We start from the raw sequence: 15,620 nt of genomic DNA, 5'->3' as shown, positions 1-15,620 counted from the left end.
AAAAAAAAAAAAAAAAAAAAAAAAGGTTAGTTCAGGTTAGTTCAGGTTAGTTCAGGTTAGTTCAGGTTAGTTCAGGTTAGTTCAGGTTAGTTCAGGTTAGTTCAGGTTAGTTCAGGTTAGTTCAGGTTAGTTCAGGTTAGTTCAGGTCTCCCCAAGGGGGGGGCGAAGGAGAGCGAGGAGCTCAAGGCCATCCTGGGCAAGGGTCTGGGGGCTGAGAGGGTACGCACGGGGCAAGGGTCGAGATCTGTGACGTTCCGGGTCACCGGCTTGGACGCCCTGGCGAGGGACGTGGACGTGGTGGAGGCGGTTGCCGTTGCGGCCGCTCTGAGGACGGACCAGGTAAAACTGGTGGGCCTCAGGGAGAGCTTCGGCAGTTGCCAAACTGCCACGATCCGCGTGGTGGGGGAGTTGGAGGCGGCGAGGGTGCGGGGGATCGCCGACCTCAGGGTGGGCATCGGGAGGTGCCGCCTGCGGGAGTTGAAAGACTCCGGCAGGTGCTTCCGATGTTGGGAGATAGGCCACAGGGCGGGGGGATGTACGGGGGTGGACAGGGCCAAACTGTGCGCTCGATGTGCCAGGGAGGGGCACAGGGCCGCGGATTGCAAGTATCCCCGGTTTTGTCCCCTCTGTGGCGCGGAGGGCCACAGTGCGGGGAGTCCAGAATGCGGGGGGCGGGAAAAGAGGGTGGAGGGTGCTGCCAAGCCGACACCCACCACGACACTCGAACAGGGGGATGTCACCGAGGGGAAACCAAAACCCTCCAGAAAGAGGGGCAAGAGACCACGGAAGGAACGCTCTCCCTCCCCCCCTAAAGAGGGGGAGGGAGAGAAGGACCTAGGGGATGGGGGCGGGATGACCCGAGAATCCCCTCCGAACTCGGGGGAGAAGGATGCTCGGGAGGTCCCGCAACAGGGCGGAGTAGCAGCGCGCGGAGTGCCGAGGGTGAGTGATTTGCGCGGAGAAGTGGTGGGGGTGGTGTCCGATACCATCGACAGGAGGCAGGAGGGGACGCAGCCCTCTCCTGCTGGAGGAGGAGAGGAGGAAACGGGGTAAGTGATCCTCAAGTAGCGTGAGCGAGGGAGAGTGAATGTGGTCAAAGAATTGGCAATCGGGGACCTCAGGTGCCTCCAGATCAACCTGGACAGGAAGCGGTTGGCAACCGATCTACTGAGCCAGGTGGTCAAGGAACGAGGCATCGACGTTGTTCTGGGTCAAGAGCCGAACCAAACGAAAGGGAATGAGATCCGAGACAGGTGCGACGACGCCTTCGTGTGGTTAGCCGACCACGTGAAGGTAAAGTCCATCCACAGGGATCGGGGATTCGTGGCGGTAGGGTTGGAGCGTATCACGCTGATCTCAGCGTACTTCTCTCCGAACAAGAGGACGGCCGAATTCGAGGCGTTCCTCGCTCGGTTAGAGGGGTACGTGAGGGGATTGAACGGCAGGAGGGTCCTCATCGCTGGGGACCTAAATGCAAAGTGTGGGCGTTTTGGCTCTGTCGCGCGAAACGCCTACGGTCTTGCCTTGGAGGATTTCCTGGACGCGGGAGAGTTCACTCCTCTCAATCGAGGGGGGGAGTGGACGTTCGGAAACAGAAACGGAAGGTCGCTGATCGACATTACTATGGCGGGAGCGATTGCGTTTAGAATGGTGAGAGACTGGAAAGTTGAATGCGAGACGGAGAGCGGAAGCGGGCACCGGTACGTGTCTTTCTCCATCGGCGGGGAGGGACACGCACAAGGGGCAAAGTCGGAGAGGGTGACGAGTGGATGGGTAGTGGATAGCCGCGGATTGGAGAAACTGAGGCAGTTCGTGGCCCAAGACCAGAATGTGGGCGTGGCGGATGATCCCGAACTAATAGTGAGGGACATCACTCACGCCTGCAACCAGTGCCTCCGCAAGAAGGGTTCTGGTAGAGGTCGGAAGGCCGTGTACTGGTGGAATGAAGAGATCGCGGAGAAAAGGAGAGAATGCGTCAGGGCCCGGAGACGGGTGATGAGAGAGAGAGTCCGGCGGGAACCGCGAGGACTGGACGACCTTCAGTCGTCCCTGCGCGAGGCAAGAAAGGTCTTGAAGGCATCCATTAGGAAGGCCAAGGGAGAGTCGTGGAAGGGGCTCTGTGACGAGCTAGAAAGGGACATCTGGGGACTCGGTTACAAGATCGTAGCCGGGAAACTTGGTCACTTGAAAAGAAGCCACCTCCCAGAAGCAGAAATGCTTCGGAAGGTGGACGAACTGTTTCCGACGAAGGAGAGGGTCATTTGGGATACCGGGGAAACGGGGGAAACTCATGTGGTACGGGTCTCAACTGAGGAGATTCGCCGGGCGGTCGGTACTCTCAGGAGCCGTAAGGCCCCGGGGATGGACGGGATTCCGAACGAGGTCTTGAAGCTGTATCTTGGGGCATCGCCCCAGGGTATGGCCGATTGCGCATCGCGCATCTTGACCTCGGGAAGTTTCCCGGAAATCTGGAAGAGAGCCCGATTAGCCTTGGTGGAGAAACCGAAGGGAAATCCGAACGCCGAGACCTCCTACCGGCCCATCTGTCTCATCGACGGACTCGGGAAAGTGGTAGAGAAAGTGATCAAGACCAGACTACTGGACGAAGCAAACGAACTGAGTATGATAAGTGAGCGGCAGTTTGGGTTCATGAAGGGCAGGTGTACCATGGACGCCATGGGCGCCGTCATGCGGATCGTTGAGGGGATCAGGGGGAAGAGCTACGCTCACGCGGGCTTTTCCGTTATGGTGACAATTGATGTTCGTAACGCTTTTAACGCGGCCCCGTGGGATCTCATCGTCGAAACGATGAGGAGGTCCCGGGTGAGCAGGTATCTGATTGGAGTGATCCAATCATACCTGCAAAATCGTTTTTTGACGTTGCCAAACGGGGAAGTTCGAGAGTTGACGTGTGGGGTTCCTCAGGGGTCCGTTCTGGGTCCCGTCTTGTGGAACCTGTTCTACGACGAGCTGCTGACGATGGGTTATCCAAAGGGCGTCACTCCGGTGGCGTACGCGGATGACCTCGCGTTGGTGGTGGAGGCAAAGAACGGGGAAATCCTGGAGACGAGAGTCAGGCGGGCCATGCAACTGGTCGCCGAAACTTTCAGCAGGAAGGGGCTCAGCATGGCCGTCGAAAAGACGGAAATGGTGATCCTGGCCGGAAGGCGCAAGCTGACGAGTCTGTCAATAGCGATGGATGGAAGAAGTTACGAGACGGTCGAGCATTTGAAGTATCTCGGGGTGTGGTTCGGCAGGAATGCCCGCTTCGGCGAACACGCCCGGCGAACAGCCGAAAAGGTAGGAAGGATCGTCCAGAAATTGGAAGGGATCCTCCCGAGAGCAAACGGCCTGAGTTACGAACGGAGGAGGGTGATGGTCATGGCGGCGTCGTCAGCCCTGCTCTACGCGGCTCCGATTTGGCAATCGGAGTTGGCGTACCGGAGGTACCACGGCATACTGGAGCGAGCCAATCGTCGACTCGCGCTCAGGGTGGCGTGCGCCTACCGGACGGCTCCGGGCGAAGCGGTGCTGGCACTGGCCAAGATCCCTCCTGTAAGAATAAGAGTGCAGGAGAGACGAATGCTGTGGGAACGTGGGAGAGAGCACAAAAATGAGGTGTCGGAATGGGTAATTCAGGAATGGGAAAGGGAATGGAACGAGTACGGAGGATGGATGAAGGTGTTCGTGCCTAGCATAAGGCAGTGGTACGAGTGCGCATGGGCGAAGCCCAGTTTTTCCCTGTCGCAGATGTTCACCGGGCACGGCGTGTTCGGGAAGTATCTGCGACGCATAGGGGCGGAGCGCAGCGACCACTGCTGGTTCTGCGGGGACGAAACAACCGGTGTGGCTGACACGCCGGAGCACACGCTCTGGGAGTGTCAGCATTGGGAAGCCGATAGAGCGGAAGCCAGGGTGGGCGGACTCACCCTGGATCGAAACTCTATCGGTAGAGAGATTGTCGAGAGCGAGAGAAAGTGGGACGCCTTTGCTTCTATGATAGGTAAGATCATGGAAGCAAAGAGAGTAAGTGAAAACTTGAGGAGAGCTGGTAGGACTGTCCGCGGACTTGCTGAGGCGGACAGTGATCAGGAGGACTGAGGGAACCCTACCTCCATGAGGATGGTGGAGGTAGTCGCTGCGCATGCCACCTCCCCCCCCGTAGGAATGGTGATGAACCGAGCCGGGGGGGAACACACTTAGGGGTGAAGAGAGGACAGGGGGTTTAGTCGGTCGGTGCTCTCCCGATCGGAGACACTAACCCGACACAAAGGGGGCGAATAAGATCGCTATGAGCCAGGCCCCCGATGTCTGTTGGCAGATTCCCCTAACCTCTATAAAAAAAAAAAAAAAAAAAAAAAAAAAAAAAAAAAAAAAAAAAAAAAAAAAAAAAAAAAAAAAAAGGTTAGTTCAGGTTAGTTCAGGTTAGTTCAGGTTAGTTCAGGTTAGTTCAGGTTAGTTCAGGTTAGTTCAGGTTAGTTCAGGTTAGTTCAGGTTAGTTCAGGTTAGTTCAGGTTAGTTCAGGTTAGTTCAGGTTAGTTCAGGTTAGTTCAGGTTAGTTCAGGTTAGTTCAGGTTAGTTCAGGTTAGTTCAGGTTAGTTCAGGTTAGTTCAGGTTAGTTCAGGTTAGTTCAGGTTAGTTCAGGTTAGTTCAGGTTAGTTCAGGTTAGTTCAGGTTAGTTCAGGTTAGTTCAGGTTAGTTCAGGTTAGTTCAGGTTAGTTCAGGTTAGTTCAGGTTAGTTCAGGTTAGTTCAGGTTAGTTCAGGTTAGTTCAGGTTAGTTCAGGTTAGTTCAGGTTAGTTCAGGTTAGTTCAGGTTAGTTCAGGTTAGTTCAGGTTAGTTCAGGTTAGTTCAGGTTAGTTCAGGTTAGTTCAGGTTAGTTCAGGTTAGTTCAGGTTAGTTCAGGTTAGTTCAGGTTAGTTCAGGTTAGTTCAGGTTAGTTCAGGTTAGTTCAGGTTAGTTCAGGTTAGTTCAGGTTAGTTCAGGTTAGTTCAGGTTAGTTCAGGTTAGTTCAGGTTAGTTCAGGTTAGTTCAGGTTAGTTCAGGTTAGTTCAGGTTAGTTCAGGTTAGTTCAGGTTAGTTCAGGTTAGTTCAGGTTAGTTCAGGTTAGTTCAGGTTAGTTCAGGTTAGTTCAGGTTAGTTCAGGTTAGTTCAGGTTAGTTCAGGTTAGTTCAGGTTAGTTCAGGTTAGTTCAGGTTAGTTCAGGTTAGTTCAGGTTAGTTCAGGTTAGTTCAGGTTAGTTCAGGTTAGTTCAGGTTAGTTCAGGTTAGTTCAGGTTAGTTCAGGTTAGTTCAGGTTAGTTCAGGTTAGTTCAGGTTAGTTCAGGTTAGTTCAGGTTAGTTCAGGTTAGTTCAGGTTAGTTCAGGTTAGTTCAGGTTAGTTCAGGTTAGTTCAGGTTAGTTCAGGTTAGTTCAGGTTAGTTCAGGTTAGTTCAGGTTAGTTCAGGTTAGTTCAGGTTAGTTCAGGTTAGTTCAGGTTAGTTCAGGTTAGTTCAGGTTAGTTCAGGTTAGTTCAGGTTAGTTCAGGTTAGTTCAGGTTAGTTCAGGTTAGTTCAGGTTAGTTCAGGTTAGTTCAGGTTAGTTCAGGTTAGTTCAGGTTAGTTCAGGTTAGTTCAGGTTAGTTCAGGTTAGTTCAGGTTAGTTCAGGTTAGTTCAGGTTAGTTCAGGTTAGTTCAGGTTAGTTCAGGTTAGTTCAGGTTAGTTCAGGTTAGTTCAGGTTAGTTCAGGTTAGTTCAGGTTAGTTCAGGTTAGTTCAGGTTAGTTCAGGTTAGTTCAGGTTAGTTCAGGTTAGTTCAGGTTAGTTCAGGTTAGTTCAGGTTAGTTCAGGTTAGTTCAGGTTAGTTCAGGTTAGTTCAGGTTAGTTCAGGTTAGTTCAGGTTAGTTCAGGTTAGTTCAGGTTAGTTCAGGTTAGTTCAGGTTAGTTCAGGTTAGTTCAGGTTAGTTCAGGTTAGTTCAGGTTAGTTCAGGTTAGTTCAGGTTAGTTCAGGTTAGTTCAGGTTAGTTCAGGTTAGTTCAGGTTAGTTCAGGTTAGTTCAGGTTAGTTCAGGTTAGTTCAGGTTAGTTCAGGTTAGTTCAGGTTAGTTCAGGTTAGTTCAGGTTAGTTCAGGTTAGTTCAGGTTAGTTCAGGTTAGTTCAGGTTAGTTCAGGTTAGTTCAGGTTAGTTCAGGTTAGTTCAGGTTAGTTCAGGTTAGTTCAGGTTAGTTCAGGTTAGTTCAGGTTAGTTCAGGTTAGTTCAGGTTAGTTCAGGTTAGTTCAGGTTAGTTCAGGTTAGTTCAGGTTAGTTCAGGTTAGTTCAGGTTAGTTCAGGTTAGTTCAGGTTAGTTCAGGTTAGTTCAGGTTAGTTCAGGTTAGTTCAGGTTAGTTCAGGTTAGTTCAGGTTAGTTCAGGTTAGTTCAGGTTAGTTCAGGTTAGTTCAGGTTAGTTCAGGTTAGTTCAGGTTAGTTCAGGTTAGTTCAGGTTAGTTCAGGTTAGTTCAGGTTAGTTCAGGTTAGTTCAGGTTAGTTCAGGTTAGTTCAGGTTAGTTCAGGTTAGTTCAGGTTAGTTCAGGTTAGTTCAGGTTAGTTCAGGTTAGTTCAGGTTAGTTCAGGTTAGTTCAGGTTAGTTCAGGTTAGTTCAGGTTAGTTCAGGTTAGTTCAGGTTAGTTCAGGTTAGTTCAGGTTAGTTCAGGTTAGTTCAGGTTAGTTCAGGTTAGTTCAGGTTAGTTCAGGTTAGTTCAGGTTAGTTCAGGTTAGTTCAGGTTAGTTCAGGTTAGTTCAGGTTAGTTCAGGTTAGTTCAGGTTAGTTCAGGTTAGTTCAGGTTAGTTCAGGTTAGTTCAGGTTAGTTCAGGTTAGTTCAGGTTAGTTCAGGTTAGTTCAGGTTAGTTCAGGTTAGTTCAGGTTAGTTCAGGTTAGTTCAGGTTAGTTCAGGTTAGTTCAGGTTAGTTCAGGTTAGTTCAGGTTAGTTCAGGTTAGTTCAGGTTAGTTCAGGTTAGTTCAGGTTAGTTCAGGTTAGTTCAGGTTAGTTCAGGTTAGTTCAGGTTAGTTCAGGTTAGTTCAGGTTAGTTCAGGTTAGTTCAGGTTAGTTCAGGTTAGTTCAGGTTAGTTCAGGTTAGTTCAGGTTAGTTCAGGTTAGTTCAGGTTAGTTCAGGTTAGTTCAGGTTAGTTCAGGTTAGTTCAGGTTAGTTCAGGTTAGTTCAGGTTAGTTCAGGTTAGTTCAGGTTAGTTCAGGTTAGTTCAGGTTAGTTCAGGTTAGTTCAGGTTAGTTCAGGTTAGTTCAGGTTAGTTCAGGTTAGTTCAGGTTAGTTCAGGTTAGTTCAGGTTAGTTCAGGTTAGTTCAGGTTAGTTCAGGTTAGTTCAGGTTAGTTCAGGTTAGTTCAGGTTAGTTCAGGTTAGTTCAGGTTAGTTCAGGTTAGTTCAGGTTAGTTCAGGTTAGTTCAGGTTAGTTCAGGTTAGTTCAGGTTAGTTCAGGTTAGTTCAGGTTAGTTCAGGTTAGTTCAGGTTAGTTCAGGTTAGTTCAGGTTAGTTCAGGTTAGTTCAGGTTAGTTCAGGTTAGTTCAGGTTAGTTCAGGTTAGTTCAGGTTAGTTCAGGTTAGTTCAGGTTAGTTCAGGTTAGTTCAGGTTAGTTCAGGTTAGTTCAGGTTAGTTCAGGTTAGTTCAGGTTAGTTCAGGTTAGTTCAGGTTAGTTCAGGTTAGTTCAGGTTAGTTCAGGTTAGTTCAGGTTAGTTCAGGTTAGTTCAGGTTAGTTCAGGTTAGTTCAGGTTAGTTCAGGTTAGTTCAGGTTAGTTCAGGTTAGTTCAGGTTAGTTCAGGTTAGTTCAGGTTAGTTCAGGTTAGTTCAGGTTAGTTCAGGTTAGTTCAGGTTAGTTCAGGTTAGTTCAGGTTAGTTCAGGTTAGTTCAGGTTAGTTCAGGTTAGTTCAGGTTAGTTCAGGTTAGTTCAGGTTAGTTCAGGTTAGTTCAGGTTAGTTCAGGTTAGTTCAGGTTAGTTCAGGTTAGTTCAGGTTAGTTCAGGTTAGTTCAGGTTAGTTCAGGTTAGTTCAGGTTAGTTCAGGTTAGTTCAGGTTAGTTCAGGTTAGTTCAGGTTAGTTCAGGTTAGTTCAGGTTAGTTCAGGTTAGTTCAGGTTAGTTCAGGTTAGTTCAGGTTAGTTCAGGTTAGTTCAGGTTAGTTCAGGTTAGTTCAGGTTAGTTCAGGTTAGTTCAGGTTAGTTCAGGTTAGTTCAGGTTAGTTCAGGTTAGTTCAGGTTAGTTCAGGTTAGTTCAGGTTAGTTCAGGTTAGTTCAGGTTAGTTCAGGTTAGTTCAGGTTAGTTCAGGTTAGTTCAGGTTAGTTCAGGTTAGTTCAGGTTAGTTCAGGTTAGTTCAGGTTAGTTCAGGTTAGTTCAGGTTAGTTCAGGTTAGTTCAGGTTAGTTCAGGTTAGTTCAGGTTAGTTCAGGTTAGTTCAGGTTAGTTCAGGTTAGTTCAGGTTAGTTCAGGTTAGTTCAGGTTAGTTCAGGTTAGTTCAGGTTAGTTCAGGTTAGTTCAGGTTAGTTCAGGTTAGTTCAGGTTAGTTCAGGTTAGTTCAGGTTAGTTCAGGTTAGTTCAGGTTAGTTCAGGTTAGTTCAGGTTAGTTCAGGTTAGTTCAGGTTAGTTCAGGTTAGTTCAGGTTAGTTCAGGTTAGTTCAGGTTAGTTCAGGTTAGTTCAGGTTAGTTCAGGTTAGTTCAGGTTAGTTCAGGTTAGTTCAGGTTAGTTCAGGTTAGTTCAGGTTAGTTCAGGTTAGTTCAGGTTAGTTCAGGTTAGTTCAGGTTAGTTCAGGTTAGTTCAGGTTAGTTCAGGTTAGTTCAGGTTAGTTCAGGTTAGTTCAGGTTAGTTCAGGTTAGTTCAGGTTAGTTCAGGTTAGTTCAGGTTAGTTCAGGTTAGTTCAGGTTAGTTCAGGTTAGTTCAGGTTAGTTCAGGTTAGTTCAGGTTAGTTCAGGTTAGTTCAGGTTAGTTCAGGTTAGTTCAGGTTAGTTCAGGTTAGTTCAGGTTAGTTCAGGTTAGTTCAGGTTAGTTCAGGTTAGTTCAGGTTAGTTCAGGTTAGTTCAGGTTAGTTCAGGTTAGTTCAGGTTAGTTCAGGTTAGTTCAGGTTAGTTCAGGTTAGTTCAGGTTAGTTCAGGTTAGTTCAGGTTAGTTCAGGTTAGTTCAGGTTAGTTCAGGTTAGTTCAGGTTAGTTCAGGTTAGTTCAGGTTAGTTCAGGTTAGTTCAGGTTAGTTCAGGTTAGTTCAGGTTAGTTCAGGTTAGTTCAGGTTAGTTCAGGTTAGTTCAGGTTAGTTCAGGTTAGTTCAGGTTAGTTCAGGTTAGTTCAGGTTAGTTCAGGTTAGTTCAGGTTAGTTCAGGTTAGTTCAGGTTAGTTCAGGTTAGTTCAGGTTAGTTCAGGTTAGTTCAGGTTAGTTCAGGTTAGTTCAGGTTAGTTCAGGTTAGTTCAGGTTAGTTCAGGTTAGTTCAGGTTAGTTCAGGTTAGTTCAGGTTAGTTCAGGTTAGTTCAGGTTAGTTCAGGTTAGTTCAGGTTAGTTCAGGTTAGTTCAGGTTAGTTCAGGTTAGTTCAGGTTAGTTCAGGTTAGTTCAGGTTAGTTCAGGTTAGTTCAGGTTAGTTCAGGTTAGTTCAGGTTAGTTCAGGTTAGTTCAGGTTAGTTCAGGTTAGTTCAGGTTAGTTCAGGTTAGTTCAGGTTAGTTCAGGTTAGTTCAGGTTAGTTCAGGTTAGTTCAGGTTAGTTCAGGTTAGTTCAGGTTAGTTCAGGTTAGTTCAGGTTAGTTCAGGTTAGTTCAGGTTAGTTCAGGTTAGTTCAGGTTAGTTCAGGTTAGTTCAGGTTAGTTCAGGTTAGTTCAGGTTAGTTCAGGTTAGTTCAGGTTAGTTCAGGTTAGTTCAGGTTAGTTCAGGTTAGTTCAGGTTAGTTCAGGTTAGTTCAGGTTAGTTCAGGTTAGTTCAGGTTAGTTCAGGTTAGTTCAGGTTAGTTCAGGTTAGTTCAGGTTAGTTCAGGTTAGTTCAGGTTAGTTCAGGTTAGTTCAGGTTAGTTCAGGTTAGTTCAGGTTAGTTCAGGTTAGTTCAGGTTAGTTCAGGTTAGTTCAGGTTAGTTCAGGTTAGTTCAGGTTAGTTCAGGTTAGTTCAGGTTAGTTCAGGTTAGTTCAGGTTAGTTCAGGTTAGTTCAGGTTAGTTCAGGTTAGTTCAGGTTAGTTCAGGTTAGTTCAGGTTAGTTCAGGTTAGTTCAGGTTAGTTCAGGTTAGTTCAGGTTAGTTCAGGTTAGTTCAGGTTAGTTCAGGTTAGTTCAGGTTAGTTCAGGTTAGTTCAGGTTAGTTCAGGTTAGTTCAGGTTAGTTCAGGTTAGTTCAGGTTAGTTCAGGTTAGTTCAGGTTAGTTCAGGTTAGTTCAGGTTAGTTCAGGTTAGTTCAGGTTAGTTCAGGTTAGTTCAGGTTAGTTCAGGTTAGTTCAGGTTAGTTCAGGTTAGTTCAGGTTAGTTCAGGTTAGTTCAGGTTAGTTCAGGTTAGTTCAGGTTAGGTTAGTTCAGGTTAGTTCAGGTTAGTTCAGGTTAGTTCAGGTTAGTTCAGGTTAGTTCAGGTTAGTTCAGGTTAGTTCAGGTTAGTTCAGGTTAGTTCAGGTTAGTTCAGGTTAGTTCAGGTTAGTTCAGGTTAGTTCAGGTTAGTTCAGGTTAGTTCAGGTTAGTTCAGGTTAGTTCAGGTTAGTTCAGGTTAGTTCAGGTTAGTTCAGGTTAGTTCAGGTTAGTTCAGGTTAGTTCAGGTTAGTTCAGGTTAGTTCAGGTTAGTTCAGGTTAGTTCAGGTTAGTTCAGGTTAGTTCAGGTTAGTTCAGGTTAGTTCAGGTTAGTTCAGGTTAGTTCAGGTTAGTTCAGGTTAGTTCAGGTTAGTTCAGGTTAGTTCAGGTTAGTTCAGGTTAGTTCAGGTTAGTTCAGGTTAGTTCAGGTTAGTTCAGGTTAGTTCAGGTTAGTTCAGGTTAGTTCAGGTTAGTTCAGGTTAGTTCAGGTTAGTTCAGGTTAGTTCAGGTTAGTTCAGGTTAGTTCAGGTTAGTTCAGGTTAGTTCAGGTTAGTTCAGGTTAGTTCAGGTTAGTTCAGGTTAGTTCAGGTTAGTTCAGGTTAGTTCAGGTTAGTTCAGGTTAGTTCAGGTTAGTTCAGGTTAGTTCAGGTTAGTTCAGGTTAGTTCAGGTTAGTTCAGGTTAGTTCAGGTTAGTTCAGGTTAGTTCAGGTTAGTTCAGGTTAGTTCAGGTTAGTTCAGGTTAGTTCAGGTTAGTTCAGGTTAGTTCAGGTTAGTTCAGGTTAGTTCAGGTTAGTTCAGGTTAGTTCAGGTTAGTTCAGGTTAGTTCAGGTTAGTTCAGGTTAGTTCAGGTTAGTTCAGGTTAGTTCAGGTTAGTTCAGGTTAGTTCAGGTTAGTTCAGGTTAGTTCAGGTTAGTTCAGGTTAGTTCAGGTTAGTTCAGGTTAGTTCAGGTTAGTTCAGGTTAGTTCAGGTTAGTTCAGGTTAGTTCAGGTTAGTTCAGGTTAGTTCAGGTTAGTTCAGGTTAGTTCAGGTTAGTTCAGGTTAGTTCAGGTTAGTTCAGGTTAGTTCAGGTTAGTTCAGGTTAGTTCAGGTTAGTTCAGGTTAGTTCAGGTTAGTTCAGGTTAGTTCAGGTTAGTTCAGGTTAGTTCAGGTTAGTTCAGGTTAGTTCAGGTTAGTTCAGGTTAGTTCAGGTTAGTTCAGGTTAGTTCAGGTTAGTTCAGGTTAGTTCAGGTTAGTTCAGGTTAGTTCAGGTTAGTTCAGGTTAGTTCAGGTTAGTTCAGGTTAGTTCAGGTTAGTTCAGGTTAGTTCAGGTTAGTTCAGGTTAGTTCAGGTTAGTTCAGGTTAGTTCAGGTTAGTTCAGGTTAGTTCAGGTTAGTTCAGGTTAGTTCAGGTTAGTTCAGGTTAGTTCAGGTTAGTTCAGGTTAGTTCAGGTTAGTTCAGGTTAGTTCAGGTTAGTTCAGGTTAGTTCAGGTTAGTTCAGGTTAGTTCAGGTTAGTTCAGGTTAGTTCAGGTTAGTTCAGGTTAGTTCAGGTTAGTTCAGGTTAGTTCAGGTTAGTTCAGGTTAGTTCAGGTTAGTTCAGGTTAGTTCAGGTTAGTTCAGGTTAGTTCAGGTTAGTTCAGGTTAGTTCAGGTTAGTTCAGGTTAGTTCAGGTTAGTTCAGGTTAGTTCAGGTTAGTTCAGGTTAGTTCAGGTTAGTTCAGGTTAGTTCAGGTTAGTTCAGGTTAGTTCAGGTTAGTTCAGGTTAGTTCAGGTTAGTTCAGGTTAGTTCAGGTTAGTTCAGGTTAGTTCAGGTTAGTTCAGGTTAGTTCAGGTTAGTTCAGGTTAGTTCAGGTTAGTTCAGGTTAGTTCAGGTTAGTTCAGGTTAGTTCAGGTTAGTTCAGGTTAGTTCAGGTTAGTTCAGGTTAGTTCAGGTTAGTTCAGGTTAGTTCAGGTTAGTTCAGGTTAGTTCAGGTTAGTTCAGGTTAGTTCAGGTTAGTTCAGGTTAGTTCAGGTTAGTTCAGGTTAGTTCAGGTTAGTTCAGGTTAGTTCAGGTTAGTTCAGGTTAGTTCAGGTTAGTTCAGGTTAGTTCAGGTTAGTTCAGGTTAGTTCAGGTTAGTTCAGGTTAGTTCAGGTTAGTTCAGGTTAGTTCAGGTTAGTTCAGGTTAGTTCAGGTTAGTTCAGGTTAGTTCAGGTTAGTTCAGGTTAGTTCAGGTTAGTTCAGGTTAGTTCAGGTTAGTTCAGGTTAGTTCAGGTTAGTTCAGGTTAGTTCAGGTTAGTTCAGGTTAGTTCAGGTTAGTTCAGGTTAGTTCAGGTTAGTTCAGGTTAGTTCAGGTTAGTTCAGGTTAGTTCAGGTTAGTTCAGGTTAGTTCAGGTTAGTTCAGGTTAGTTCAGGTTAGTTCAGGTTAGTTCAGGTTAGTTCAGGTTAGTTCAGGTTAGTTCAGGTTAGTTCAGGTTAGTTCAGGTTAGTTCAGGTTAGTTCAGGTTAGTTCAGGTTAGTTCAGGTTAGTTCAGGTTAGTTCAGGTTAGTTCAGGTTAGTTCAGGTTAGTTCAGGTTAGTTCAGGTTAGTTCAGGTTAGTTCAGGTTAGTTCAGGTTAGTTCAGGTTAGTTCAGGTTAGTTCAGGTTAGTTCAGGTTAGTTCAGGTTAGTTCAGGTTAGTTCAGGTTAGTTCAGGTTAGTTCAGGTTAGTTCAGGTTAGTTCAGGTTAGTTCAGGTTAGTTCAGGTTAGTTCAGGTTAGTTCAGGTTAGTTCAGGTTAGTTCAGGTTAGTTCAGGTTAGTTCAGGTTAGTTCAGGTTAGTTCAGGTTAGTTCAGGTTAGTTCAGGTTAGTTCAGGTTAGTTCAGGTTAGTTCAGGTTAGTTCAGGTTAGTTCAGGTTAGTTCAGGTTAGTTCAGGTTAGTTCAGGTTAGTTCAGGTTAGTTCAGGTTAGTTCAGGTTAGTTCAGGTTAGTTCAGGTTAGTTCAGGTTAGTTCAGGTTAGTTCAGGTTAGTTCAGGTTAGTTCAGGTTAGTTCAGGTTAGTTCAGGTTAGTTCAGGTTAGTTCAGGTTAGTTCAGGTTAGTTCAGGTTAGTTCAGGTTAGTTCAGGTTAGTTCAGGTTAGTTCAGGTTAGTTCAGGTTAGTTCAGGTTAGTTCAGGTTAGTTCAGGTTAGTTCAGGTTAGTTCAGGTTAGTTCAGGTTAGTTCAGGTTAGTTCAGGTTAGTTCAGGTTAGTTCAGGTTAGTTCAGGTTAGTTCAGGTTAGTTCAGGTTAGTTCAGGTTAGTTCAGGTTAGTTCAGGTTAGTTCAGGTTAGTTCAGGTTAGTTCAGGTTAGTTCAGGTTAGTTCAGGTTAGTTCAGGTTAGTTCAGGTTAGTTCAGGTTAGTTCAGGTTAGTTCAGGTTAGTTCAGGTTAGTTCAGGTTAGTTCAGGTTAGTTCAGGTTAGTTCAGGTTAGTTCAGGTTAGTTCAGGTTAGTTCAGGTTAGTTCAGGTTAGTTCAGGTTAGTTCAGGTTAGTTCAGGTTAGTTCAGGTTAGTTCAGGTTAGTTCAGGTTAGTTCAGGTTAGTTCAGGTTAGTTCAGGTTAGTTCAGGTTAGTTCAGGTTAGTTCAGGTTAGTTCAGGTTAGTTCAGGTTAGTTCAGGTTAGTTCAGGTTAGTTCAGGTTAGTTCAGGTTAGTTCAGGTTAGTTCAGGTTAGTTCAGGTTAGTTCAGGTTAGTTCAGGTTAGTTCAGGTTAGTTCAGGTTAGTTCAGGTTAGTTCAGGTTAGTTCAGGTTAGTTCAGGTTAGTTCAGGTTAGTTCAGGTTAGTTCAGGTTAGTTCAGGTTAGTTCAGGTTAGTTCAGGTTAGTTCAGGTTAGTTCAGGTTAGTTCAGGTTAGTTCAGGTTAGTTCAGGTTAGTTCAGGTTAGTTCAGGTTAGTTCAGGTTAGTTCAGGTTAGTTCAGGTTAGTTCAGGTTAGTTCAGGTTAGTTCAGGTTAGTTCAGTTAGTTCACTCATAGTTCAGGTTATTCAGTTAGTTCATTAGTTCAGTTAGTTCAGTTAGTTCAGGTTAGTTCAGGTTAGTTCAGGTTAGTTCAGGTTAGTTCAGGTTAGTTCAGGTTAGTTCAGGTTAGTTCAGGTTAGTTCAGGTTAGTTCAGGTTAGTTCAGGTTAGTTCAGGTTAGTTCAGGTTAGTTCAGGTTAGTTCAGGTTAGTTCAGGTTAGTTCAGGTTAGTTCAGGTTAGTTCAGGTTAGTTCAGGTTAGTTCAGGTTAGTTCAGGTTAGTTCAGGTTAGTTCAGGTTAGTTCAGGTTAGTTCAGGTTAGTTCAGGTTAGTTCAGGTTAGTTCAGGTTAGTTCAGGTTAGTTCAGGTTAGTTCAGGTTAGTTCAGGTTAGTTCAGGTTAGTTCAGGTTAGTTCAGGTTAGTTCAGGTTAGTTCAGGTTAGTTCAGGTTAGTTCAGGTTAGTTCAGGTTAGTTCAGGTTAGTTCAGGTTAGTTCAGGTTAGTTCAGGTAGTTCAGGTTAGTTCAGGTTAGTTCAGGTTAGTTCAGGTTAGTTCAGGTTAGTTCAGGTTAGTTCAGGTTAGTTCAGGTTAGTTCAGGTTAGTTCAGGTTAGTTCAGGTTAGTTCAGGTTAGTTCAGGTTAGTTCAGGTTAGTTCAGGTTAGTTCAGGTTAGTTCAGGTTAGTTCAGGTTAGTTCAGGTTAGTTCAGGTTAGTTCAGTTAGTTCAGGTTAGTTCAGGTTAGTTCAGGTTAGTTCAGGTTTAGTTCAGGTTAGTTCAGGTTAGTTCAGGTTAGTTCAGGTTAGTTCAGGTTAGTTCAGGTTAGTTCAGGTTAGTTCAGGTTAGTTCAGGTTAGTTCAGGTTAGTTCAGGTTAGTTCAGGTTAGTTCAGGTTAGTTCAGGTTAGTTCAGGTTAGTTCAGGTTAGTTCAGGTTAGTTCAGGTTAGTTCAGGTTAGTTCAGGTTAGTTCAGGTTAGTTCAGGTTAGTTCAGGTTATTTCAGGTTAGTTCAGGTTAGTTCAGGTTAGTCAGGTTAGTTCATTCAGTTCAGGTTAGTTCAGGTTAGTTCAGGTTAGTTCAGGTTAGTTCAGGTTAGTTCAGGTTAGTTCAGGTTAGTTCAGGTTAGTTCAGGTTAGTTCAGGTTAGTTCAGGTTAGTTCAGGTTAGTTCAGGTTAGTTCAGGTTAGTTCAGGTTAGTTCAGGTTAGTTCAGGTTAGTTCAGGTTAGTTCAG

At 44.9% G+C, this 15,620-nt stretch overlaps 1 long non-coding RNA gene across 1 annotated transcript; it reads left to right on the top strand.

The window, feature by feature from the left end:
• Positions 1–14,811: 14,811 nt before the first annotated feature.
• LOC136350143 (uncharacterized) lies at positions 14,812–15,415 on the top strand. The gene is made up of 2 exons (XR_010734090.1): positions 14,812–15,111; positions 15,152–15,415. It is a non-coding gene; the product is annotated as an uncharacterized lncRNA (long non-coding RNA).
• The last annotated feature ends 205 nt before the right edge of the window (positions 15,416–15,620 follow it).

This window comes from Euwallacea fornicatus, unplaced genomic scaffold (genome assembly GCF_040115645.1).
Source record: "Euwallacea fornicatus isolate EFF26 unplaced genomic scaffold, ASM4011564v1 scaffold_122, whole genome shotgun sequence".
NCBI lineage: Eukaryota > Metazoa > Arthropoda > Insecta > Coleoptera > Curculionidae > Euwallacea > Euwallacea fornicatus.
The sequence above is the reverse complement of the archived record's forward strand: the minus strand, read 5'-3'. Positions and strand labels throughout refer to the sequence as shown.